Below are 25,479 nucleotides of genomic sequence, written 5' to 3'. Positions count from 1 at the left end.
GCTACAAAAGCATTTAACTCAGGCTGGGCATAGTGACACAAAACTATAGTAATTCCCACTCAGGAGGCTGAGGCAGGAGGATCTATGAGCTCAGGAATTCGAGGCCAGTCTGGGCAACATAGTTATTTAAATAATTAAGCTTGTGTCCAGAGACATTAAATGCCTCTCCCAAGATTTTATAGAGTGCACTTACTAGAAAAACTGCTTAAACCCTAGTATTTGTCAATCCAGTCCAAAGTGACCCTTCACAGGAGACACAATAAGTGTGGGGAAGATTATTCTTTGCAAACAGGAATGGCTGAGGGAATGTGAATATCCCAGAAGCACATACAGATTATATGGGCAACTGGGCTTGTAAGGCCTAAAATTCATGCACTGCCTTGACATCTCTGGGTATTACTTGTCCCCAGAGGTCTACTGTGAGTTCCTCTGCTTTCACCTGATAAGGAGCCCCCCCAATAGAAAAGACACCTAGCTCATTCCTTATCAGCTCACTCTCCTATCCCACCACACTCTGCCCAGTCCTCAACCCAATTTCTCTGTTGGCCCATGCAATTCTTCAAACAAGCCAATCCCATCCTCCCCTGGGAACCAGGAGGTACCTCGTCTTGTTCTCACTATGTAGCATGACTCCCACAATCGCTGTTCCCTGTTCCAGAGTATAGTCACTGTGTGGCCCTGAATCCTCCTCCTCTGGGTTACAATAAGTACATGTGACTAATAAACTGCTATCGATCTTATCTGTCCAGCTTTGAGTTCCACGTGTTTCTCCATCTCCAGAGCCCTGGGGTGGGACTCCCTCCTCCACCACTGGGTGAAGAGGAGTCAAACAAAACAATGACCAGACATTAATACTAATACTAAATGGAATTTTTACAGAGAGCTAGCGCCAAATAGCCCATCCTTTGGAGTTATGCTAAGTGTCAGGCTATTTGCAAATAGAAATGAATTTTCACTGAAATTATGTCAGTCAGAACTGACCTTTATTAATTTCAAGACCCCTGAGCTTTGCCATCTGCTCTTTTTAATTTTTGAGATTCTCACCTAGAGATTTTGGGGAGCAATAGCACTCTTCTCTTTCTAGAGGAGGCTTAACTACAGTCCTGCCTAAAGGCAAAGGAATAAAACGATGACCTTCCATTCCTGTGATTTAAATCTCTGCTAACTGCATTCTTTCAGGAAATTGTAGCAGAAAGAATTTTTCTCATTTCTACAGACATTATAATAAACAGATCTTTTATTTCCATCTGAAACATCCTAATATTAATATATTTCCAAATTCTCAGTCTGAGATAACAGAGATTTAGAGGTAATTTCTTTTCCTGTTCATGAGATTTACAATAGGAAGGTCATGTTTGTACTAGACTTTGGTTTGAAATTAATCTTCTTTTCTCCTTTGGCATTTCTATAGAATCCAGGCACTTCATTATTTAGTCATTTCCAAATATGAAATACTTGTCATTCTTGAACAACGATCTAATCTTCCCTTTATGGGTGGAGAAACTGCGTTGTGGAACTTGTAAATCTTTGCCAGGGCATAGATCACTCAAGGTTGGGACTAGCCATTGAAATGCTTTTCTCTACACATTCTTAGACTACAAAGCACAAATGTAGATTGTTCCTTAAGCAGTATATGGGAGATCCTCCAAACATTGGGAAGTGTTAAAAGTTCATTTGCATTCCGCCTTATGAGACAAAGCTTATGGAATAAATAAACACCTTCAAACACCGCAACCACCTTCAACACCAGCACCCTGCTATGGTTACTTTCCCTCTCTTCTGGATTGTGCTTCCTACAAGTCAAAATATATTCTCAGTTCAGTTGAACAAGGGTTCATTTAAGCCACATCTGTTGCTCATCAAGCCTCTATTTTAGGACTAGGGAATTCTTTTTCAGAGATAGTCTGTCTGGAAGATCTTATGGCAACAAATAGTCCTCATTAAATTTCACAATATTTTTCCAACATACATACAGTACTTGCTTTTATGTGATTCTAGAATCCAGGCATAACCCTGCCCGCCCACCCCCCCCCCCACACTTCAAAGGATTCCTCACTTGACTAATTCTAAAGAGTAAATTGATTTTCTCATCATTTATTGTGTTTGACAATAGAAAGGCTGATGCAGCAACATTGCTAAAATGACAGCTCCTTTCCATCCAAGGGGAAGGAATGTGTGTTAATATTCTTAATGACTGGCATCTTTATGAGAAATGTGAAATCATTTATGCTTAGCAATAACCTGCCTAGGATTAAAAAGTATTTGATGCTTAGTATGGAAGTAATCTGTCAGGAAAAATTATTTAGACTGATGCAAATTAACTAAATAAAATTCACTTACTGTGGCTTCCTAATGATGGCAATGTAGATTCAAGTTTGTTAAAAGTCAGTGTGAACTAAAGAAGGATCTGGAAAGGATCGCTGAAGAACTGATCTGACATACTACCAGAGGAAGAGACAACACATTTATTTGATAAATTCCTTTCGCATTTACTAAGAATTTCCGGAATGGATTTAAGTAAATCAAGGGAATACATTATGTGCGGGTGCAGGTCTTGCTTATTCAGAACAAGAGCAGTAATACCTTACAAAACCATTGTGAGTTTGTTTATTGTGATGCTCTTGATTCTAAATGACTAGCTGTGTTTTCCATGAGGGCTTCTTCCAGTCCTCTCAGGGCTGGCTTGGGCCTGAGCGCAAGGGACAAGCCTAGAAGAGGCGAGTCCTTGAACCAGCACTTAACAAGCAATGTATAGACTGTTCTGTGTGTTCTGCAGGAGAGAGAGCCGTTCTTCTCTTAATAAGCTTGCTGTTGCACACCAGTTAACAAGTTTTTATTGGACTCTTAGTCTTCTCTTCCTCGCCAGATTCACAGTGAAACTTCTTTTAGCTCTTCATCCCCCGCCCCAAAAAAAATCTAGTAAATTATGGGAAGAAGCACTTTGCCAGAGTGGGAAATTTCATTAGTCTGGGGGAGCGGGGGTGAAGGTGTAAATTGCAGGAAAATGCAAACCACCTCCACGTAATTGATGACTGAATTGTACTATTAAGTCTTCGTATGGAACTTTCATTTGAGGGACTGCATGAGTTTTGGGAGGCAAATTGACTTGGGTACAAATCCCAACTTTAAAGGTGTCCGAGTTATTTTTAGTCTAGTTCCTATACTTAAAACTGAAAAGATTAGCACAGGAGTAACAAAGGCTGAAAATGAATGGCAGTGTCTTGCCTGTGGTAGTCATTCAGTATCACTCATTTTTTCCCTTTTCTGAGAACTTTTAGGGTATGAGTTCAGTATTATTTGCTCCAATGAACAAAAAACATATTCCCTTCCAAGGGAGCACTAGCTGAGGGGGAGTCCTAACAGTTGTTTAAATACAAAATTACAAAGGCATGGGCTGGGTGTATAAGTAAGTGGCAGAGCACCTGCTTAACATATGAAAGACCCTGTGATCCATCCCCAGAACTGCAAAAAGAAATTTTTACACACACACACACATACACACACAATAATAATAATAATAATAATAATAATAATAATAATAATAAGGATTTCTTAAAAAAGATGGTGATTGGTCATCAATAATAACCTGAATGTTATTGTTGCACCTTTAGACTTGGGGACAAGCTATCATTCACAAGACCAGGTAAGCTTAAAGTGTAGGAATTATAAGTCTTCAGATCAAACCCAGGGCCCTGTGTATTGCTAGGCAAGAGTTCTAACCACTGAGCTATATCCCTAGCCCTCTTCAGAATTTTATTTATTTATTTATGCTAGAAAATAGTGCATTAGTAAGAGAGCGAAAGAAAAAAAAATGAACATCATTCAAGAAATTGAGCATGTGGTGAATGGACTTTGTGCAAGCGATTTCAAGGCACAGATTGCAAATGCAAAGCCAGGCATGCCAAAGAGCAGAAATGGGGAAAAGCCAAGGAGCTCAGACTAGGCAGAGAGGATGGAGAAGAACAGTGGTGTCCAAGCCAGGACCCCGAACATGAACAACTGCAGAGGTTGCAGTCTCAGAGATGCTGATAAAGATGTGCTGAGACCTAGAGAGAACAAACTAAGCCTCAATCTGCACAATCTGCAAGGAACCCATGTTTTGGGGTGAAAGGAGCATCTAGTGAAAAGCAGCTGAGTCTAAGGCCAGAGCCTGAGGCAGACATGATGGACAGAAAAGGGAATGATAAGGGGCAGCACTTGAAAGGAGTCACTTCAAGACTTCAACTATGCCAAGTTGAGTAATCTGAGCCCTGAGGTGTGACTGACTCCAGTGAATGCAATTTTCACCCTGCAATTCCCTCACATTGCTGTGAAGTTAGGCCGACTGTGCTCCTAAGGTGTCCCTGTGCTACACATGTGGAGCAGGACAAAGCTGGTATTACCCAAGGAGGAAGAGAGCTGGGTAAATGTGGTCCTCTGCTGGACTTTTACCCAGTTAGTATCGACACAGCCTGGCTCACCCCTCTGTGCTCATCTTGGAGAACATCTGGTTCCTAGATGACCCTCTTCATTGAAAACCAGCCAGATCTAAAGAGGCCCAAGCTCCATTTTCTTGCTATTTGCACACCAAATGACACCCACCAGCACAATGACAGCTTACAATCACCATCGTAGCCACCAGGAAGGGTAAGGAAAGAAAGCAGGCAGTGCCTGGATTCCTAGAAAATTCCACCCCTTCCCTAAAACCTGATGATTTTTTTCCCCTCCATTTTTTGCTGCCCTGTATCTGTGGCTCCACATCCCACCCCCTCACTCCCAGTAGATTAAGAAGTTGATTTGTGACCTAGACTCCCTCTGTTCCATTCTTCAGGCATTGAAACTTGTGCTGTTGATGTTCAAATTGGGTTTCCTTAATGGGCTTCAAGAACCCCAAGAGGGAAAATTGTACCTTGAGGGTCTCCGCCTTTTGAGAGGGGCCAGCCTTGCATTGGTAACATAAGCATTCCTGTTTGAGGGAAAATATATCCAAATGAGCATGATGGGAAACTTTGGAGTGGGAAGAAGCCACAAAGAACTGATGAATGAGGAAGAAGAGAGTTGGGAAGATGTATCCTACTACTCCCTCAAGAGCACGCCTTCCATCTGGCCCATCCCTTCCTGCAGCTGGGACCCTGGGAAACTACCTGTCACCAGGGAGGTGGTTCTGCCCTGCCTAGGAACCACGTCTTGGCCAGAGCCTTCCCTTCTTTTTAGCCTAATTCATTATAGCAAAGGGAAAAATTATAAAATCCAACCAGCAGTGAGCCTGGACATCACTTTTTTTTTTTTTAATCAAATGGACAAGCAATTGTAGTCTAAAAGGAGTTATCTGGGCAGTCCAAGGCCACATCTGTCAAATTATTGACACAGTACTTCAACTTTCTAAGGGCTGACTTTTAAAATCATTTAAGAAGTGGAATTTGTTTGTTTCTTTCTCTTTCCTGGCTTTGAAACTGAGCTTTACTATAAAGCAGAGGTGTAGCGAATTGAGCCAATTTAACTTTTAGGTCTTGTGTTTAAGTATTCAGATCATCATGTCTTAAAACCTTTTAAATAGAGAACTTGAAACATCATTCATTCACTTAACAAACATTTATTGAACTCTTAGTGTGTGCCAGGGGTGCTATTGATGCAGATAAGATGGGGTAGCCTGCTTTTTCATACACATATTTTTCTTACAAATGATATTCCTAGTAAGAATTCTCTCAACAGTAGCCGTAAAAAAATAACTAAATATAATGAAAATAAATTGGTTAAAGTATCAATTGAACTTAAAAGGGAAAAAAAAGGCGGGGGAGGGTTGGGAGTACAGCTTAGTGGTACCCTGTATGTCCATTACGCGCAAAGTATTGGGTTCAATTCCCATCAACAACAACAAAACCAGAATAAAACAAAACAAACAAATAAAAATTCCTTCAAAATCAGGGGATATAGAATGAAGACTATGGTTAATGGCAGGGGCCAGGAGTCAGATTACCTGGGTCCACATTCTGCGTTGATCCCGAAAGTGTGTAACTTTGACCCAGTTAGTCAAGCTCCCAGAGCCTATTTTCCTTATTGGTAACCATGAGGATTCTATGTTATAGAGATATTGAAAACATTAGATAATGTATGTGGAGCACATGGTTAAGTAGATACACAAGGTTAAGTAGATATTTAATAAACCTTAGCTGTTATTTTAGAAGACATTTGTTAGTAAAACATAGGCATCTTTCTGACATTTTGTTTTCTTCTTTGAGAGAATGGTATTTTTCTATTGCCAAACATAACATAGCTCTAAAGTTTTAGATATGGTCATTAGAAATAGAAAAAGGCATTGGAATGTTAAGAGAATATATTGGAGCAGGGGGGGTGGTGTGGTAGGGTGGGTTGGGCTGAAAGTGGAATAGGACCTGTACTTGAAACCCCCCAGCTACTCAAGAGGCTGAGGAAGGAGGGTTGCAAGTTTGAGGCTAGCCTAGGCAACTTAGCAAATCTTATCTCAAAATAAATAAAAAGGGCTTGGGGTGCAGCTCAGTGGTAGAGTGCCCCAAAGTTCAATCCCCAGTACCAAAAAACAAACAAACAAATAAACAAAAAACACAAACTGGTTTGTATTTGAAAGAGTACCGGTTCTGGGATTTAGGACATGGGTATCTGTCTAAACTGTGCCATTTCATAGGTATGAACATTAATGGTAGAAGTAAAGTGATAATAAAACTGATAAGTAAAGTGAGCCCATGAAAATGCATAAATAAATAAATAAATAACTTAAAAAAGAAATAATGATTATGTGATTTCCCTTGGCTAAGGTACTGATTATAACCAATTGGCAAACAGTGTGATTGTGGGTTGTAAATACTTAAGTGCAAATTACTTTATAGTTAATAGAAATAGATTACAGGTTTACAGTTAGTTTGGAGACACAAAAGACCTGGTCCTAGTTCTTCACTTCACCTCTACTCAGTTTTTTTTGTGCATGAAAATTATTCAATTCCCTTGTGTCTGTGTTTCTTAAAACAACAACAACAACAAAACCTTGTATTTGAAAATAGCTTCAAACTTATGGAAAAGTTGCAAGAATAGTAGAAAGAACATTTGCATATCAGTTATTCAGATTCATCTATAGTTAACAATCTGCCCCAATTGCTTGTTTTATGTTTTTTAATTGGTGCATTATAATTATACATAATAGTGGGATTCATTATGCCATATTCTTGCATGCACATAATTTGATCAATCTCATTCCTCAGTACCTCCCCTTATCGTCCCTTCTCCCTCCCCACCCCCTTACTCTAGTCTACTGTTCTTCTTTTATTGTTATTATTTTTTTAAATTAGTGCATTATGATTATATGTAAAAGTGGGATCCATTGTGGTTATAGTTGTACATGAACAGAGTGTTGTTTGGTTGATTTCATTCCCAGTGCTTTCCCAAGCTTAATCAGTTTCTTTCTCATGTGCCACATAGGATGGGGTCATATCTCGATAAGTCCATTGTAAACTGAAAATATCACAAATTGAAAATGCATTCGATACATCTAACCTATTGAACATCATAGCTTAATAATCTATCTTAAATATGCTCAGAACACTTATGGGAGTCTACAGTGTGGCAAAATCATGTAACCCAAAGCCAATTTTTTACAGTGTTGACAATCACATAATTTATTGCAATTGAAAAACAGAATGGTAGTATGGGTACCACACCATCATAAAGACTAAAAATCTTAAGTTGAACCATTGTAATTTGTGTATTGTGTGTGTGTGTGTGTGTGTGTGTGTGTATACATATATATATGGAAAGAGCAAGAGAGAGAATGAATAATATGTCCCCTCTCAAAAAACTGAGTAATCTGCACACAGGATCTTTTACTGGTAAATATTAATATTTTGGCATGTAGTAACTGAGACTGACTTTACCTCTTATTCTTCAAAATGGGCACAAGTGATTACATGACATGCTGTATAATGTCAAAAATCAACCAAAATGTCTAAAAGCACTTTAGAAAGTATGACGTATAAATGTTATATAAAATTAAAAGATGCATATTTCATCAACTATGGGGGAAATCAAATTACATAAAACTTCAAAGGACTTATAGATTGGAGTGGAGCAGAAGCTAAGAAAGTCCATTGTCCTTTTCCATAAAGCCAATAAATAGTGCCAGATTTATTTTAGCAATGGGAGGTGGGGTGGGGAAACTGCTTCCACACTGTGTGTCACACTGTTGAGTGTCTCCTCCTGCAAGGACAGGTGATTTTTTTTTGTTTGTTTGTTTATCTTATGCAATTTTTCACTTTGTTTTAACAGTTTGTCATTTTATTGTTTTGTGTGTGTGTGTGTGTGTGTGTGTGTGTAGATGATGAGCATATTTGAGAAAAGATTATAGAAAGTAAAGGGCAGTTATTGCTCAGCAGCAGAATAAAAGAGCTGTAAAGAGTTTAGTAAGAGCTCAGCTTTATTTCTTTAGGTGCTGCTTTTAAGTAATGAAAATAACATGCTTTGTTTTCAGTATAGACAACAAATGAGATACAAATAGGAAATGGGGATTCTTTTTTTTTTTTTTGGTGCTGGGGTTTGAACCCAGGGCTTTGTGTATGCAAGACAAGCACTCTACCAACTGAGCAATATTCCTAGCCTGAGGGATACATTTTTAATAGAAATATTCAATGTAGAGGCTTAGTCAAAAATGATACAAACAGAGTACACTCATGGACCAAAGAAATAACTTTATAGAACGCTTTTTCTGCACTCACTGCAATAAGGTTTAGCTGCACGAAAAATATATTATTATTCTGCCACATTATCTTCACAGTCCCCAAAGAATTTACCCTTTCATCAGAAATTGTAATACTGGTAAGCCTGATATTTTTATAATTCTAACCAGATTTGCAATCACATTTTCCAGTGGATTGAAATATGACCAATAACCTAAAAATATGAACAAAAATGCTCTTTTCCCTGTGACATATTTCTTTCATTGCTCTGAAAATCATAATGGCTTCCTTTAGATACTTAAAACAACAAAAAGCAAATCTAGAACATGTTTGAAAAACAAAGCCATTTTTCAAAAAGTCAAAACCACACTTTATGTGTTCTAAATTAATCTTTTTACTTTGAGTTATGAAGATGTGTTTCCTTATAGCACAAAATGAAAAATGGGAGTTAATGAGTATGAAATATATTTTTTCTGTGATGATTAATTTAACTTCCTTTACAAATAAATCAATTTTAAATGTTAAGTTATATAGATACATTATTGTATATGCCCTCTTGTAATTTATTAGGCTACAAAGAATTTTGCTCTTATACTTCTCTTGGAAAAATTCCAGAACCTGAGGAAGCATTTCAAATATTTATTTCCCAGTGAAGTGATGTTATTGAGGGGCAGTTCCGTTATTCCAATGCAATAGATTTCCCTAATATTGATGTATCCGGAAAACTTGGAGTATGGAGCAGATACGTAGGGGGCAGAAGTCACAAGTTCAGGGGCTGAAGGTGTAGTAGAGCACCTGCTTAGCATGCATGTTGCTCTGGGTTCCCAGCAAAAGTCATGAGTTCTAACACTAATTACTTGAAAATGGCAATCTCTCTCTCAGATTCAGTTTTCTGGTGTACAGAAATGGCACATCTAATTTACGTACACAAATATTGCAAATTCCAATGATTTAGCTCAAGTGAAAATGTTTTAAAGGGCAATGGTTAATACTGTCATCAGCATTTGGGCAGTATTCCTCTCAGTTAAAAAAATGCCATTATGAAGAAGTTTCTCTATAATAAAGCTGAGTACTTTCAGATCCTCCATAGCAACAGTGCTAGTTATTTCTGTTGGAATGGATTTTCCACGAGAGACACATGTGAAAAATAAATGCTTTTTCTTGCATTTGATTCAGTTTCTGTCATTCCTGACAGTGCCTCACTATTCACCAGAGCACCCAACAAGGGAGTCCACTGGAAAAAGGGTAGCAGAGATCACCTCTGCATGTTCCTGTTAGGCCCTAATGCAAAATGACACATGAACTCACTGCAGTCCCAGTAGAAATTTATTAACTTGGGCTTTTTGATAACACCTGAGTTGTAGAACTTTTGTGGACGTGACTCGGTGATAGAGCATTTTCCTGGTATCCCCAGGCCCTGAGTTTGACCACCAGCAATCACAAAACAATTAAATAAATAAACAAACAAATAGACAAGTTGTAATTTTTTTTTTTTTTGGCAAGTCTCTACAAAACTGCTTCTAAGCTTCCTCAGATATAAAATTTACTTCAATGATCTCTAAGTTATACCTCTAAGATTATGTGTTTCTATGGCATCTTAGGTGCCTTTCCTAGAATCCCAAATTCTCTATTATTTAACAAACAACACATAAGATTCCATATATTTGACAGAATGTATGATAATTTAAAGTAATTAACTTAAAGCCTTTCATCTCACTTGCTACTTGTCCTACAAAGGAGAATTCCATTCCTAGCAAAGAATTTTTATAATAAATGGAACATGCTTATAATTCCAGCTACTTGGGAGGATGAGGCAGGAGGATCACAAGTTCAAAGCCAGCCTCAGCAATTAGCAAGGTCCTAAGCAACTCAGAAAGACCCTGTCTCAAAATAAAAAGTGAAAAAGGGCAGGGGTTATGGGTCAGTGGTTAAGCACCTCTGGATTTGATCCATGGTACAAAAAAAAAAAAAAAAAAAAGAAAAAGAAAAAGAAAAGAGAAAGACTATGACAAAAAAAGAAAAAATACATACATATATATTATATATTTATGTACCATTGCAAAAAAATCCACAAACCAGTATGGTTCACTATGGCTTTTACAGGGTATTTTAATTCATGCAATGCAAGAGATATTGGACAAGTCTATGTATCTAGCCCTGTCCCTGAAATTCTGGTCTAGCTATAATTTAAAGGTCCTTCAAAACAGAATTGTCACAGTCTCTTCAGTTCAGCTCTCAGGAGAAATTAATTGATAGCATAGAATCTCAAGTGACCGGCTTGTGAGTGACACCCAGCTATACAATTTCACATCTAATCAAGGAAGATGGGAATTCTAGTTGGCCTATTGTCTATTTGAATCTGATTCTGGAAGGAGTCCAGCTGGCTGTAGCCCTGGAGAGAGATGTGGGCAGAAGATGGGGAAAAATTTTGTACCAGAAAATCAGTGGCCAAGATAGTGACATCCACATTGTCAAAAGAATGCATGGTGTAGCTGTTGATTTGCTGCTGATTAGTTTCCTAAAATTTCTCAATGACTAAAAGGCAATTTTCTATCCCAGTTCTTTGACCATTCAAATTGCAAATGTGCAATGAAGGACTACAGCACATGCTAGAGTCTTCTTTGAAGCTATGCTTAATCAAATCACAGATTTAAAACTCAGCTTCATTTTTTTTTTTTGTACCGGGATTGAACCCAGAGGCACCTAATCACTGGGCCACATCCCTAGCCCTTTTATGTATTTTATTTGAAGACAGGTTTCACCAAATTGCTTAAAGCCTTGCTAAGTTGCTGAGGTTGGCTTTAAATTCATGATCCTTCTGCCTCAGCCTCCAGAGCCTCTGGGAATACAGGTGTGTGCCACTGTGCCCAGCATGCCTTAATGTTTCTAATAAGAGTAAGGAAGCAGTATGAATAATCTGTGAAGAATAGCAATAAATGCAAAATTGGACATAATGTAGAGCTAATATTATGATAAGATTTTAAGTGGTAAGAGAACACACAGAAAAAGGAAATTGTTGATGATTGGAAGTGTTAGGAGTTTTTCTTTCAAGTGATGGGTGGTGGGATTTGGACAGTTGAATTATGATGGGAGGCAGCCCCAACCCAGAACACACTCTGAGCAAATGCATTGTAGTAGCCATAAGAGATGTAAATTCAGGACATGTTGGACCAGCTTAGCAATGAGCAGAAAGCATGTGGAGAAAGTGGTATGGTCACAGTAGAAACAGTGTGGAGGTCCTTAAATGCTGCTGCTTTATTTAGACTGGATGCTTTAGAAAATTGGAAGACAGCTATTTTAGGGTAGCAGAGTGACATGAGGAAACATTGCTCAGGGGAAGATTAGTTTTGCTATGCAAGATGATCTGGAGATAAGGAGATAAAGTACAGAGTTCAATTTAGAAGCATAAAATGATACAGAACTGGATTAAAGTCCTGCCCCCTTTCCCATAGCATCCTTTAGTTTTAAGAATGTGTTATTTATTCAGTTTATCTTAAGGGAAGAGCAGAGATTGCAAGTAAGTGAAATAATCTAGGTTGAAAGAATGGCAGAGGAAAGGCAGAGACAATAGATTGTTCCAAAAAGCTAATCAATTAGCTCAAAATCACACTATTAGTAGCAGTCATATTCTAGAATCCAGATTTCGAATGTATTTTCCACTGTATCACCCCAGCTGTTTTTTCCTAGCCTACTACTGCCATTATTCAGCAAATTTTATTTCATTGCTGGTAACATGCTTCATTTTTTTAAGTCATGAAAAGTCAAAGACATAATAAAAAAAATGTACATTTTGGTTTATTCTTGGCCCAACATAAAATATGATTTACTTGAAGTCAAAGAGGCAGTCTGGGGGTATTGGAAGCTTCTAGAAGGATTATGACAATGGCAAAAGCAATTTTAGGAACACTTACACTTTCCACACTTCTAAGCCTGTTAAGCAGTGGACCAGAATAGTCGGTTGGTAGGTAGCTATTTTTTGTAGTAAAAAGGACAATGAGAGTAACAATGATTAAACATAAAATTTTTTGATGTAATTTATTTTTTCTCTATTTTCTGTCCTGTGTGTGTGTGTGTGTGTGTGTGTGTGTGTGTGTGTGTGAAGAAAGTGAGGCTGCTAGGTATAGTGAGTGGCACATGCCTGTAATCCCAGTGGCTCGGGAGGCTGAGGCAGGAGGATCTTGAGTTCAAAGCCAGTCTCAGCAAAAGTGAGGCGCTGAGCAACTCAGTGAGACCCTGTCTCTAAATAGAATACAAAAAAAAAAAAGGAGGGCTGGGATGTGTCTCAGAGGTTGAGTGCCCCTAAGTTCAATCCCTGGTACCCTCTCCCCTCAAAAAAGTGAGACTATGACAGAACTTGCTTTGACTACATGGATATTCTTTATTTCCACTTCTTATCATTTTTTTTTTCTCACAAGGATGACACTTCTCCAACTCAAGACGTCTCTGTACCTATAAGACAGATGTAGAAACTTAGCATGTAGGAATAGAAATGTGAATTGAAGATTGAATTTAGAAATCTGAAATTAAGGAGGTCCGGAATATCAGTTTAAATTTTATTGCATCGTCTCCATACAAGGGCATTTTGCCCTTTGAATTAAGTGAATGCTGTATGAAGAGGTGGGGTGCTGAGCTGGGCATCCGATCCCAGCGTCTCTGCTTGCTGCAGATGTTGCTTATCGCTCTATGGCACTTAGGCATGCTATCTTCTGCCTTTGGTTCATTGCACACCATGTCTCAACAATTCAGTTGCCAGCCACTAATGGTTTTCAAATATAAACTGGCTCATGATAATTAAACCCTCGTGCCTGGCAACTTTGAAAAAGAGATTACAGGTGCTGATATTTTGGCTGGCATTTCTCCCTTAGGAACCAAGGAACACAGTTTAGAACACTCGTTGGGTAAGACAAAACAGGTCAAAATATTCATTAAAAACTTGAATAGAACCCAAGTCCTTTTTTTTTTTTTTTTTTTTTTTGTGTGTGTGTGTGTGTAAGTAGGGATTGAACCCAGGAGTGTTTTGCAACTAAATAATATTCCTAGTCTTTTTTATTTATTTTTTTATTTTGAAAGAAGTTCTCCCTAAATAGCTGAAGCTGGCCTTGAACTTGCAATCCTCCTGCCTCCTACCTCCTGCCTCCCAAGTTGCTGGATTATAGGTGTACACCACCACACCAGGCCCAAGATGCTTTTTAGAAACCAGAATGCTGTCAAATCTCCATAGTCAATGCTATTCCCACACATTTTCAGTAAAGGAACTATATTTAAATTTCAAACCTTGCTGCCTCAGGGTCTATATTCTTCAATCAAGCTATCCTCAACATACAGCAAGAGATCATGACATGGCAAACAGAGCTGTCTACTTCTAATAAAACTATATCTAATCCTAAAAACTGCCCATTGAATTAGACTAAATATTTGAATTAAAAAAAAATGGGTATTCTAGCCAGATGTGGTGGCATAACTGTAATCACAGAAACTCAGGAGTCTGAGGCAGGAAAATCTCAAATTCAAGGTTAGTCTCAGCAACTTTTTGAGGCCCTCAGCAGCTTAACAAGACCCTGTCTCAATTAAAAAGGATTGGGGATGTGGTTCAGTATTCCTGGGTTCAATCCCTAGTACAAAAATCAAATAAATTGATAATAGGATATTGCAACGTGGTCAAATGGCAAACAAGAAAAAAAGCAGAAGACTAAAGAAAGCATTCCTAAATCTTAAAATTAAGAGTCATTGAGGGAAGAGGTATAGCTTAGTGGTAAAGCACTTGCCTAGAATATAAAAGGCCATGAGATTTTGTCTATATGCTAATTATCTTAATTTGATCATCACATATTTTATGTGTTTGTCAAAGTATCATACTCAACCCCATGATATGTATGATTGTTTTGTGTCAATTTATGATTTTTAAAAGAATGATTTGTTTTGGGGCTGGGGATGTGGCTCAAGCGGTAGCGCGCTCGCCTGGCAGGCGTGCGGCCCGGGTTCAATCCTCAGCACCACATACAAACGAAGATGTTGTGTCTGCTGAAAACTAAAAAATAAACATTAAAAAAAAAAAGAATGATTTGTTTGTATAGCAAAGAGGTAAGTGGGTATATCATTTATAAAGTAAGTCATTCATGCATTCTGTAAAAGGATGTCAATCAAATTTTCCAAAGTAAAACCTGAAGACTTATGAGCAAAATAAATGTATATCTAAGTTCATATTTATACACACTTAAATATAAGTCTATGTTTATATATATTTATATTACACATATTTAAGGTTCATCTCTTCTTGCCTCCAAACACACTTTAAATTGTATGTCACTCTCCACAAACGTTTCCTTAGTTCAAATGTTTTGCAGACATAGTTTGTTATTCTGACTTAAAAGTTCATTACTTTACCAAAGTTAGAGTAACTTATATTTTTTACTTGGCTGACCACTTTTTTCCTTTAATCTGAAAAAAGTTTTTGTTATAAGGAGGCATGTATCTTATTTTTTTTAAATTTCAATTACATATTTTGTGTCATTTACATATTTTGTCTAATGCCTATCATTATTATTAGACATTATATAAGGTTTTATCTGTTTAACTTATATTATTAAACACTAATATACACACATATTTACCCACATTTGCATTATAAAATTATCCCAACTGTGATCTGAAACAATAAACATTTGTTCCACAATGAACATCGTCATGGGAAATTTGTGGGACTGACAAACAAAATTCCACTCCATTTGCCATTTTCCCTTAATGTCATCTCTGTCCTCCATTTGACCAGATTCTGTTACTGTTATTTATTTCTTTATAATGTTTTTTATACCCACTCTTTCCTCATCCTATTGCATTAATGGGAAGAGACAGCGTTTTTTTTGGTTTGGTTTTAATTTGGGGACCTTTCCAATTATTATTATTGTTGTTGTTGTTTTCTTTTTGTGCTATTAGGGATTGAACCCAGGGCATTGCGTATGCTCCCACTGAGTCACACCCCCAGCCTCCAATTATCTCGATTTTGTCCCGCCCACATCTCATGACTTAAGTTTCCTAATACATCTGTTGATCTATAAAGCCCAACCTCTCAGCTAAGCTTGGTGGTGCATGCCTTTAGTTTCAGTTACCCAGGAGGCTGATGCAAAGGGTCACTGGAGTTGGGACATGCTTGAACCACACAGGGAGACGCCATCTCAAAATAAAGTACAACCTCTCCACGTGATGTGTCAGGACCCTCTAGATTGCTTAAGGTAGAAAAGAACACAGAGTGGGATCAAGAAGACCTAGACCCTTTTCCTTCTCTTCCTTCTCTTCATCACACTTCCCCACCCCATTTTTTCCTCTTATTTCTTTTTGCCTAAGTGGTTCCTTCCATTATATATTGAAATCGTGTTTATTCAGATCCTCCAACAACAACAACAACAACAAAATTTCAAAAAGTGACACTCAGAGCAGGGAATGGTGGCACACACCTATGTAATCCCAGCGATTTAGGAGGATGAGGCAGGAGGATCACAATTTCCAGACCAGCCTTAGCAACTTTGTGAGAACCTGTCTAAAAATAAAAAGAGTTGGGAATGTGGCTCGGTGGTTATGCACCCTAGGTTTAGTTCCTGGTACAAAAAAAAAAAAACCCACAAAAACCCCCAAAACCATTGCCAAGTCTCAAACAGTTAGAGCCTCAAACAGTTCCTTTCTGCCTTGTGTAAAAACAACGCAGCTATTTATGCACTTAACTATGTCAGATGTTGTGTGTTGACCAAATCCCCATTTTATAGAGCAGGAAAATGAGTAAAAGAGAGGGTAAATAAATTGTCGTAGATCTCCCAGTTCAGCATGGATATGGGTCACTGATCTTATTCATCTGCCTGTGGACTTAAACGAAGTCCTGTCCAGCCCAGTTTCCAGCTCCTCCAATAGGGGGCTCTGTTGACATCTCTTTTATTTAAATAATACTAATAACTGATTCTTAACCACAAAATTCTTTGCATTACTATTGAAATGTGTGCATGTCTTCCCCTCACAGCAACTTATCTTATAAGCTTTCAGGGCAAGGATGGTATCCTATATTATTTTGTATTCCCCTCTGCATCAAGATAGAAATATATATACAGGAGTTCTCAACTATGAAAGGGCTTTGTATGCCTCATACTGCTTTGTTTTTGTTTTTGTTTTTTGTACCAGGGATTGAACTCAGCTGTGCTTAATCACTGAGCCACACCCTCAACCCCTTTTATGTTTTATTTTGAGACAGGTTCTCACTAAGAGTTGCCTGCACCTTTTGAGTCTGATTTTATTTGGCACACTATGGCCGTTCCTTTGGACATCATCTCCACTGCTGGAAAGTAAAGACTTCAGCTGTTTGGCACTGAGTACATCCCCCACATCTCCTTTACTCATTACAGATATCATATATGAAGAAGCATGTGGTAATACGTGTGAAGCCTGTAGATGTGCTGAATAAAAAAAAAAAATAGATTACATAGCCTATGCTTTGATTCATTTGCTATTTTCAAAGCATCTTCCATTCTCTTACCAGCATGAAGCGCTCAAGAGGAAAAAAGGAGAACATGATTTGTAGGGGCCTCTCTTCTGGGATGCAGTTCTTGTAAGATGAAAGTTAAAAGCTGAGGTTTCAAGAATTTCTGGATGCACCACAACGCACATCTGTTTACTAGGACGTTCTATTCAGGGAAAGATTGATTATTGGCAGGTGAAGGTTAAGAGGGAGGCTTTACTTGGGCAGGAAGTCTATTTAAAGAACATGTTATATTATAGAAAGGAGCTTTGGTACTAAGCCATATTAGTGATAGGAGTTGAAGATAACATCCACAGGTGCACATTTCTAAAGTAAATTATCAATAAATGCACACTCTATATGCAATTAATCCTCTTTTTTTCACCATGACTCTTATATTGTTAATTAATAATGCAATCTTCAGTTTTATTTTAAACTAATATAGCAGGTGTATCCTATGAATTGTAACATTATACAACAAAATTGGACAAGAGACAAACTCTATAATTCATGTTCCACTTCAGTTATTAGGTAGATGCTATTGTTGCAAAAAAAAAAAAAAAAAAAAAGAAGACCCTTAGATTGCATAGTTTTTGGATTTGTTTCATCAGGGAATATGGGAATATTTTCCTGAGTTCTTGAATCTATCTTGTTTCAGTTCCTCTTTGTTAACTATGCAGTAGAAAATTCTACTATTTGAAGGCAAAACAAACAAAAACAAAAAACAGGAAACAAAGCAATAAAACTAGTTCATGGCTGAAGATATAGCTCAATAGTAAAGAGCTGGTTGCTTGGCATGCACAAGGTCCTGGATTCAGTACCCAGCACTGCAAAACTAAAAGTTTCTGTGCCTATAATCCCAGTGACTCAGGAGACTGAGGCAGGAGGATAGCAAATTCCAAGCCAGACTTTGCAACTAAATGAGACCCTGTCTCCAATAACAAAATAAAAGGTGCTGCGATGTAGCTCAATGGGGGAAAAAAAATCATAAAACTAGTCCAGTTAATTGTAGCAACAAAACTAGTATCTCACAATGGCAATTTGCAGCTCAAATCAAGATTTGGGTAATGACAACAGAATGGATTACAAGTAAGGAGAAGTAAAATAAATATACAAATTACATGTAGGTAGATAAAAATCTACAGAATCAATATTTTAGGAACAGAAACATGCTTAGATATGTGATAAGCCAAGTCCCCATCTTACAATGATACACTTCTCTTACAAAAATGTCTAGGCTTGTTCATGAATTTATTGTCCATATGAACTTTAGATTTTTTTTTTTTTTTTTTTTTTTTTTTTTTTTACATTTAACAAGAGCCATCTGGTCTCCTGCCAGGCCTCAAACTCTGCTCCTACAACCAACTCCTAACCTTGTGCTAGAATTTGATTAGTATGACATGAACCTTGCAAATTAATTTTGAGAGACTCTACTTTTGACAATTAAGACTTTACATCCAGAAATATAGTGTTCATTTATTCAACATAGAAGTTTGATGCCAACTACAATTAAACATTGACATGTCTTAAGACTCACATTTCAGAAATGTAGAAATCCATTTTGTACCTGTGTTGTAAAAGGAAAAAAAAAGGTAGAAGAAAAGATCTTGCTGTTAAAGGAAATGTGGAGAGTTCTATGATTTTCAATTAGCAAAGGTTGAATACTACTCAGGATTACATGGATCATATTTACTGAAGGCAAAGTAGATGAGCTTGGCTGCTACAACCAAAGATGAGGTCAAGCAACATAAATGTTAATACTGGTCTTTGAAGATTCAATGGACATGTTTGTTGGGGAGAGAAAGAAATTTCGAGAAACATTGTGTTGTGCCCCATCCTAGGCAGTTCCATTTTCTTTCCTCTCCTTGGCCTAGAGCAGGTGCAGATCAGATGATCGGGGTTGAAAAAAAATAACTTCTGATCTACTCCAAGTCTCTGAAAACTGAAATCGAATGACCACCGTCCAAGAACATATTTTCCAAAACTTTCTCAATCAACTGTCCTTGTGGGGAAAAGGTCCCAATATTTGACAGTAGATGAAGAGTTTGGGAACAGACAAGAGCTAAAGCTTTTTTGTTTTCAGATTTTTATCAAATTTGCTTTGTGGTGAAGGATGGCAAAGGTCCATGTCTTGTCTAAATGGTATTTTGGATTAGCAATCATTTCTGGAAGCTTGACCTGACTCTCCACAGTGGTTTGTCAAGTCATTATTCTTCTCTAAATAATGTCCCAGGAAGAAGGAAGAGGAGCACATGATTCTAGATGAATCCGCCTCCCTGGTGAGATTGATTGATTGGGTTCTTTGTTCCCCCACAGCACCCTGGGCCAACCTTGCTATTTATTATCACTAATGGAGGACCCAGGATCATATTCTCTGTGCAACATGTATCTGCTGTTGCCAATGTCCCTACAGATCCATTAACTCAGTTGTTCCAAATTCCTAATTACCAAAATCAGTTCCCTCAATTTCCCTTTCTCTACTCCAGTCCCCTGCCTTCAGTGGCAGAAGAAAATGCTAAAGGAAGACACAACATAAATAGAATTAATGATTGACATAACTGAGATGAACACATTCCTGCTCCCTAGATCTACATCCATGTATGTACCTACCAAGCTTCTCTACCCCCCCATTTCCTAGACATCCAACATTGGACACATGCTTTCTTCACAACATTCCCAAGGGAAGTAGTCCTATCTCTGTATTACAGAGAAAAGAGCTGAAACTCAGAATGGTTAACTCCCTTGTCTAAGACCACACAGCTAGTGAGAGATAGTCTCTGGATTAGAACACAGATCTGTTTGAAATCAAGGCCTGTACAATCTTGCTCCAAAGTCATATTTAGAACTTCATATGATAGAGGAACAGTTAAAAAATGTAACTTCTACCTTAGTTTCAGAGAAATGAAATAGACAGGGATTTCACATATAATACTCCGATTTAATTTTGGGCAATAATTTCACATTCTACCTGAGAGGCATTTCCCCTGAAGTTAAAACCTATTGGAGTTTCATCATTTGTTCCTTTTCTCTCATGAATGGGGAGGAAGGTACAAGAGTCAGTTAATGTTGCCAAACTGGGATAAATAGAATAAAGTACTTCGACAGAATGTTGGAGTATCCTAGTGAGTTAGACAATACACATTTATTACTGTCTTCTGTAGGGCATAAAAGTGAATCAGGCCCTTCCCTATCACCCTATCTTAGGAGTCAAGGAATAAAAAAGCAAATTATAGTGCAGGATAAAAAGAAAAATAAGGCAATTATGCTAAGCACCATCCAGAGGTAACTAACTAATAGGCAGCACCAAGGGAAGGTGACCATCACTGGTCAGGGGAGGCTTGAGGAAGAGCTGGAACTTAAGCAAAAATTTTGAGAGATGAAGAAATAAATAGAAGAGAATGAACATGAGAGCACGTTCCATGTAGGGGTGGGAGTGCAAGGAATGTGCATATGAAGATGAACTCATTTTACAATCAGCCAGAAAACAGGAGTAGTTAGGGCCGCAAGAGACTAGGAAGGGCAGGACACGGACTGGAACATCAGCTGGACGGAAGGTAGGCAGGTTGTGGTGGGGATCTGGTTGGAAAGTTGGGGTCAAGTACCAGAAGGTCAGCACATTAGACTGTAGCTCGGTGGTAGAGTGTGAATTTAGGGTGCCTGAGGCTCTGGTTCAAACATCAGTTTAAAAAAAAAGGGGGAGGAAAAGGAGGAGGAGGAGGAGGAGGAGAGAATAAAGAGAACTAGTTAAGGAGGCTGTTTCAATGACCCATGTGTGAGAGCATCACTGCACTGGGACAGTAGCTATGGGCCAGATGTGGAAGGCATTTTAAAGAAGGACTCAGAATTCGATGACAGATTGGCTGTGGAGGAAAGGGAAATATTAGGGGGAAAAAATAAATGCTAACAGGCCAATTCCCCTCCTCCCCAATTGAGATCAAATTGAAAATATTTTCAATAGGAAACATATTTCAGGTTGAACTTTTTCCATAAAATATCTTCTTTCAACTTCTTTTTCATGGGTCTAATCTAACGAAAAGGTGAATTTACCATATGACCATAGTCTTAATTTTATACATGAGCCAGGCCCTTTCCCCCAAAGTCAATAATGATGATTAAAAATAATAATCTATTTAGAGTCAGCTTTTTAAAATCTTAATCCCCTTAAATTTACTCCATGCTCTGCACACAAAAGTATTGCATACTGAAAAAAGAACCAGATGTCCTGAGCTGACCCATTGGTTGGCCTCATCCACATAATGGTTGGGAAAATCTTAATACTATGTGTGGCTCAGTATCAGAAATCCTGCTTTATGTATTTAATGAATAAACGTGTTTTAAATCTAAAACAACAGAAGAACCAAACCCCTATTCATCCCTATGTGGCTATGTAATTAGGAGAGGAAATGGAAAGTGTCCCGTTTGCCACTTGTCTTGACAATGACGATGGAAATGGCCACAACAATCTGTCTGACATCATCATATCGATTTCCTTAGAAGGAAAGAGCCCCTTTCAGTTCCCCGATGAAGGTCCCCACTCAATCTACCAGGTGCTCTGTCAATACCTGGCTGAATGGAGATCAACACTCCCCTCTATAATAACTTTTATTTTTTTTTTCAGAACCCCTCTAAGATTTGTCACCTTAGGACACACCTAGAGAGAAGGCTAGAGCAACAGTGCACACTGAGATGGCCCTACCCCCAGCTGTGCCTGGGAAGGGTGGTATCTTCTGTGTTCAAACACTTTTACAGCTGTTAGAATACTGATGGGAACTTCATGTGTGTTACCAGCACCAGCGCTGTCAGGGAGAAAGCAAATGTCAAACCCAAGTATGTGGAAGTCACCATAAATAAGTCTCTGAATGTTCACCATCTGGAACAGTAGATTTAGATTTTGACTAGAAACTGATTGCCCTGTGGGCACTATCTTAAGCAAGTCCTCCAGTTCACCAGATAACTTCATATTACCTTGTTAGGGGGTCAAAAACACAGCTTTACCTCTTCAGATGTGAATCGATTATTTCACCACACTTTCTTGTTTCTTTCCTTTGTACGACTGATTTTTGGGGGAAGGGTTCTCCCATACTGTCAATCCTGTGTGGTCAGCCATGTGATCAGTCTAGAGCACCAGGGACATAGGGCTGTTCTAAATGGCACCTTGCCTTTGTCAGAATGCTATCACTTCACGTCTCAGGGGGCGAATCCAGCCTGTGTGCAGGAACTTTACTTTTTTCCAGAATTATCTCTGCAGTGGTGGAAAGTGGCCTGGATAGCTAGCACCATACCTGCCTCCTGCTGTACAAATAGTTCTGATCCTGATAGCACATCAGTCTGCCTTTCCGTTTTTTAAATTGTTTTAAACCCCAGTTCCATTGTAAAGCCAAAATGGAATGACAGGAATTCCAAAAGACTTCAGCTTGCGAACTAAGTCCTATTTTGGTTATGTAATATTGGAAATCAGATAATACTCAGCTGGAATTACTGTTATAAATATCTTTTCTCACTGAAGATTCTTCAAACCCTAACCAGAGGACATTCTGAATAATAACTAGGCCCTAAACTATAATACTGTTTTAATCTTAACTTTTACATTTATCTATTTATTTATTTACTTTATTATTATTATTATTTTTACAAAACTTGGAATCGAACCCAGGACTTTGTGCATGTTAGGCAAGCACTCTACTACAGAACTACACGCCCAGCCCAAATATTAACTTTCTTAAAAAGAGGATTTTAAAAAATCAACTATCTGGCTAAAAAAAAAAAAAAAGAAAAGAAAGAAAAGCAAAAAAAAAAAATATATAGTGCAACCTGAAACATCATTTTTCAGGCATCTTTATACAGTTCAATTCTAAAAATCACTAGCCTTCAATCCTGTTATTCAGCCTACTAAACAGCTCCTATTTCAGAATAGCTTATATACAGCATGATTCACACTCCCTCACCTGCAAAGAGTAAGGACCGTGTTGGGTTTCGCTACCAAATGTGCAAGTCCAGTAAGAACAAGAATTCTTGCACGTCACAGGTATATTATGAACATGTGTGGAAGGCCAAGGTTTGGGTGACAAATCCTCATGGACTCCCCTCATTTGCTCAAACATTTGAAAAGTGAAAATTTCATGTTTTGATCACTGCAAAAATAGAGCATCCACCTGAAAGGCTTTTTCTTTTTAACCACAAATTATGCATAGGACATAAACCCCCCTTGTTATATCACTGACAATTTAAACTTGGTGGGTGTTTTTGGGAGAGTGGTCACTTGCACATAGGATGACAACTCACTTTATGCGGCTCAAGCCCTCCATGACCATTAATTTCCAATGACTAATTTATAATTAAACCCGTTTTGTTTGTTTATAACCAAGTCTGAATATCTATTTACATTTAATTAGCACTTCAGATAGCCTGTTTAAAACCTATAAACCTAGTGACTTTAATGATCCATTACAGATATGCTACTTAGTTTTCCATGACTTGTAAAACTTTCACAAACAGATCTGCAAATGAATTACCTCCATCTGCTCCCCCTTGCAGCTGCAAGAGGGCTGTGTTAAAGAGCATTTTCCTCCTTCCTCCTCTTCTGCTTCTCTTTCAGCTCCCTGCATTTTTGTTTTAAAGTCGACCTATCCGCTGCTCAGAGGGGAGCCCCTTCTTCTAAAGAGTTTCCAAACTTTACAGTCAATCTCCAAAAAAAATTTAAAAACCACTTTGCTCCCTCATAAATCAGACAAGATCTACCTTGTACCAACCGGTGAACAAAGCATTTCCATCTCTGCCAGCAACTCCGTAACTAGACCTTTCCAAGACTCTTTATGAATTGGGTAGTAAAATGCAACAGTTTGAAACTGCATTCTGATTTTGAAAGCTCAGATCAATGCTCTCTTGGCCTTGATCATCCCTGACGAGCAATTTACAGTCACTGCTTTGAGTGTAGAGCGGGGATCTTAAAGGGGATCTTAAAGGGTACAAACACGGCTCCAAAAGACATTTTCTTAGCTACACCTTCCAGAGCAAGGCATGAGAAGTGTTAGTTCTGTAAAGACAGCCAAGCATCAAGCTATGTGCACTGTTATCTGTCAGCCGTACAATAGCAGCATTGATAGGACAGCACCAACTGGCTTTGACAAGTGTGCTGTGCTAGCATTCCATTCAAAACTATGGCAAAAGAGAAAGAGACACAAGCATTCAATATCTTTTACTTTACCTGAAAAAAAAAAACGGCTTTTCTTGTGGCTGCTGAAAATAAATTCCTCCTCTTTCTTCCAAAAGCAAAGTAGTTGTATTGCCTGCAACTCTCACTTGGAGAAGACCACACAGCTCCGGCAAGGCAGCCTTCCTTCTCTTAATCCCCACTCGAATGTGATGACACACACTAACCCCAACCATCTGTTGAAACACGTCCTCAAGCACTCAGCACAGTGGTGTGTCAAGACAGGCTGCCCAATCCAATTGCTGGGGCTGGATGTCTCCTACGGATTGGAGGCTGAGGGCAGGGCTGAAACTGGAGGTCTGAGAACTCCCAGTCAAGTAACCTGAGATTTTCGGAGAGAAAGGATTGCTATAAAAAGAGGAGGAGTGGGAGGTGCTAAAGGGAAGGTAGAGGGAATGAATTATTCTGGTGGCCAGTTGTGCGTTACTTTTCACAACTCCTTGTGCTCCTCCAGGGACCACGGGGACCCTCGGTAGGATGCCCAGAAACACTAAAAATCTTTTACAGCCAATCTATTGAGGGCAATCTTCTCAGCAAGCCACTTTCCCCCACCAACCGGAGATAAAAGATTCTTCTTGACATGCTGATAAAGTGTTAAATGTGGGAGTAGTTTGCACTGAAATGTGACATCTACATTTTGAAATATAAACTCCTACCTTCCTTTGATTAGATCGTGGCTGCCTCCAGCATTCCTGGGAGGGTGCGGGTGTAGGGGGAGGGGGGCGTGCGCCGCTGCCGCTGAGAGCCGAAACTTCTCTATTGCCACATAACAGCTCTGCACTGTGTGCTACAGGCTCAAGTTCAGAAATAGTCAATGAAAATCATTTTCATTTCTGCTCATGTAAAATCGCACGCTGTCCCATAGATAAAGGTGGCTTTTTTTTTTTTTTTTTTTTTAATCACTTGCTGCTTTACAGACATCTCTTTGTAAAAGCACTTGGTACCCGAGGGTTGCACTCTGTCATTGATTATTTTTATTGGCTTCTAGTTAATTGCACTTATAATGTCCATATAGCTCAAGCAGCTCATTAAGAATTTTGCTTTGAAATGTTTTCAATTTTTAGTCATTTCAATACCTCCTTCTTACATGCATT

General features: G+C 38.4%; 1 protein-coding gene across 1 annotated transcript in view; it reads right to left on the bottom strand.

The window, feature by feature from the left end:
- The window catches only part of Sulf1 (sulfatase 1), a 177,551-nt gene extending 152,957 nt beyond the window's left edge, over window positions 1-24,594 (bottom strand). The window contains 1 exon segment of the mRNA XM_071602348.1: window positions 24,380-24,594. The gene's annotated coding sequence lies outside the window, so the exon portion shown is untranslated.
- Between the last annotated feature and the right edge of the window lie 885 nt (window positions 24,595-25,479).

The sequence above is a fragment of the Marmota flaviventris genome, chromosome 15 (assembly GCF_047511675.1).
Source record: "Marmota flaviventris isolate mMarFla1 chromosome 15, mMarFla1.hap1, whole genome shotgun sequence".
Taxonomy (NCBI): Eukaryota; Metazoa; Chordata; class Mammalia; order Rodentia; family Sciuridae; genus Marmota; species Marmota flaviventris.
The sequence above is the reverse complement of the archived record's forward strand: the minus strand, read 5'-3'. Positions and strand labels throughout refer to the sequence as shown.